Here is a 3,927-nt window from a genome sequence, read left to right on the forward strand (position 1 = left end):
AGTATACATTAGCGGTACAACTGACAGACTGTGGGCAAGAAGCAAGATTGGAACAAATGCTGTGGCAGATCGATGTTGATGTCTGGTAGCTGTCTGACCACTAAAGTGTCTTTCAGCATTGCCTGGCTTGTCGTCTTCATTCATACAGGAGAACCAATCTGCCCACTCTGCTCTTAGGATCTTGCTGCACTTCTCCACACCTGCACTGTAGCTGCCTCTCATTTAAATTTGTACTCGAACGTGAGAAAGTTATGTAGCAGTCACGAGTCAGCTCTTCCTAGAAATGCTGTAGTAAGTGAAATTCAAGAATTAACAATTGGAGAAAGAATGAAAACAATGAAAGAAAAAAATTGGCTGTTGCAACCTGGACAAGCTCAAACTGCTGCCCAGAAGGAGCAGGTAAACTTTAGATCATGTTTTGTTAATCTACCTGGAATGTCACAGTAGCGTTTATTGGCTGCTTTGCCCATGAGAACGAAATACAAATGAAGGGTGCCTTCTTCAGTTACAGAAAACACCGCTCGAGAGAGCCCATCTGTGCTAACAGGGGAGAAATAATGCTTCCAGCAGGTTAATTTGGAAAGATTTTAACAACATACAGTCAAAAGTCAGATTTAGGATTATTCCTTTCCCATTTTGAAAACCAGCAATTTTTGGATAAGGTAGCGATCCCTGTCATCCGCACCACCTCCTTTTGTTAAAGCTGAGAAAGAAAACCTCTTTGTCAAGGCATTAATCCCAATTAACAATGTGCCATACATGTAGATGTTTTCGGTTTGTGAGATATTTGCATATTTTATTACATCTATGATAATTAAGGGAAACACTTGCTAACAACATGACTATCCTCTGTTCATGTCTTATTAGGCAGCAGCTGTTGGGTTTTGAGGCGTGCGTGTGTGTAATCAGTATACCATAATAGTATAAGAGGAGAAGTAAAAGAAAGTACTTAAAAGTACACTTTGTATGGTACAGTGCTTTATCAAAGCTGACTGCAAAAGTGACGTAGCTTACCCTGTGATTACATGTTCCTATGCTGCTAGGAGAGGGACAATTGGGTTGCCATTCTCTGTGTCATTTTTATTTGCTAAATTCTTGCAACAGGAATGCTTGTGCAAAATGACTGGAAAACTAGAGGCAACTAGTCATTACTACAGGCCAAATTTATCTGCAGAACTTTAATACTGGTGATAAATGCTTAAGAGGACCTGCATGATTTTTCAGGTCATCGGATAAAATTGAGGTGAGGGTTTGTTTTTTATTTTCTCTCCAGTATGGACACTGGCCATACAAACACTACTTCTGCTCATTTTCAGTTGTGCAAAGTAGAGCGACTCTAATATATGGCCTTAAAAGTGTATTTTAAAAACAGTGCCAGGGACAATAGTTTCCCCTTATCTAAATGTGAAAAGATTTTACTTTTTCACATTAAGATAAAATGATTCTTTTGTGCTTGTTTCAGAGCTGACACTTAACAGGTTACTTTTTGCTCCAGCTCTTCCTTGTCTTTCTTCTTCCTTGGATATACAGCTAAAAGAACGAAGCTTTTACTCGTGTCTCTGACAGGGGAAGATGAAAGCTTCATAAACTATGCAGCAGCGTTTGTTCTGTCTCGAGCAAAGTAATTTGTTTAACAGCAAATCTAACTTCCACTTCATGTAAAATACAGAAATTTTTTTGCTCTCCGTATTTCAAATGTTGTGGTACTGATTCCAGAAGTCTTGCAAAATCTGACTGCTTATAAATCACATGAGAAAAACTACCCCACATCAAAGCCAGGCATCCCTCATCAATTAGTACCTTTTTGCTGTATTTCTCTAATGATGTGACAAGAGTGAGCCTACCCTGCTAGTGCTGTAAAACAAAATGCCTACAAGGAGAAGGCGCATTTGACAAGCTGGGAATGAACAATAGCCAAGTGGAACAACACTGTATGAATTCAGAGGGGTACATTCATGAGTCAACAGCTCAGTCCTAAACCATTCCTACAGTGAGCTGGTATGTCAAATTCTTCCTGTGATGTCTTGCACAGCTCAGACTTAAAAAAACCTCAAACAACCTCACCAAGCAAATCCCCCTGACATTATAATTATTAGGAAAAGCAAGTACTTAAAAAACCAACTACTTCTGAAGTTTGTTTAATCAAAAAACTAAGCAACTTGTGTAAGACAGCTCCTGTCGCTTGGTAACCATAATGTTACTTTTTCACCCCACTCTCATGCCTTTTATTTTTGAAAAGGTCACATAAACAAAGGATGATACAGACAAGAGTCTTAGTCAAAATAAATCTGTTTTTTTGTTTGTTTGGGTTTTCTTAAGAGAGTAAGAGGATAAAGAAAACAGAAGAAAATTAGCCAACTTGCAACAGAGTTAACAAACAGGAGACGGGTAATTAGTGTTTAATGCCACCTATAGTGAAATATTTCCCACTGGGAAAAACGTGGGAGGCAAGTCAACTTTGCTCCTTCAAAGTCACAGGCCGGAGCAGAACATACAACAGCACCTAACACCATAGTCACTTTACATATATTCAAGTTTTTACACATCTGCAAAGCAGAAGTAGTAGCAGCCATTTGGATGTTCTTTCTTAATGGTTCTCAGGGGGGGCCGAGGAAACTCGGAAGGACCTGGTTCTTGTGACATGGAGCTGGAGCTGCAGCTGCTGCTCCTGCTGCTGCTCCCAGCCACTTGTGCCCTACCTCTGTCCTCAGCGGGGGAGACCTGGGGAGAACCCGGGCTCAGGTACCCAGCTGTGGTCTGCGTGGAGGCAGTGGCATACGTGGTTGGGCCAGTGTTATTTTTCACATAGACGTTTTTGATAGCAACAAGTGTATGCGCCATGATGCTGAGGCTGTTACTCAGATCTTGCATGCCTTGCTGCAGCAGCCGGAGGTTGTGGTTGACACTGTCAAAGCCGGACTGGATCACCTGCATCTGGGTCTGCTGAATCTGCACCAGGTCCTCTTCAGTTATTTCATTTTGGTCTGCCTGGGACCTGCCTTTTGTTTTGGCTTTTACTTTCCCAGAGGAACCACCACCTGATGTCCCCAGAAAAGGTAGCTGTTCTTGGCTAGGTGGAACCACTGCCATATCCTCAGAGCTTTCTTCTGGCTCTACCACCTTCACCACTATTTCTTCTTTGAGGTTCATCTTCTCAAGACTGGATTGATGAGACGGGCCAGGATCGTCATTAAACCCTAGAAGAGAATGGGGGGGAAGGGAAAAGCAAAGCAGAGTCAGTAAGAAACTTCGTGACCTCAGCAGTCAGTGAAATGTATTCTCATCCACTGAGCACCAACATAAGTTGTACCGAGGCTAGTCTACAACTTGCACTGCAGCTTTTAGAATACATATTGCCTCGACAGGCGGGAAGGAAACCGTAACACGCATTCCCCGGTTAACCATATATTTGCATACTACAGATCCCTCACCGGCCCCAGTGCAGAAGCCGAGTTTTAGGTTCCAAGAGACAAAGTTCACCGCAAGCTCATTTCATGCTCTACCGTGCACACGGTAACCAGTAACAGCATTGCTGAAACACTGTGGTTGCAAGAAATCCCTTGGTACTGAAGGTGACCGTTTCAGCGCGCTAATGCCATGTCTCTCCGGTACCTACGAAGTTATGTACTCGCAGCACTTTGCAGTGCCGAGCACTGCATGCTGGCGGGGCTTTTTGCATCTGCAAGAATAAGCACGACACGGGTGACCGTGGGCGGCGGGGTTTAACGCCTCAGAGACGGACAGCTACTACGAGATGGGAGTTACACTTGTAGGCGCTGTCTGGATGCCCTCTGACAACCCACAGCCCGAAATCCCCCGTTCTGCCGTGTGAGCGTACACGTTTTGCAAGTTTTCCGAAGCAGGCGCTTCCGAGCGAGGCGGGTACCCGCCGGCCCTGCGCGCCAGCGGCGGGTCCGCGCCCTCCCG

The sequence above is a fragment of the Athene cunicularia genome (assembly GCF_003259725.1).
Source record: "Athene cunicularia isolate RWA chromosome 5 unlocalized genomic scaffold, athCun1 chr5_part1, whole genome shotgun sequence".
Lineage (NCBI taxonomy): Eukaryota > Metazoa > Chordata > Aves > Strigiformes > Strigidae > Athene > Athene cunicularia.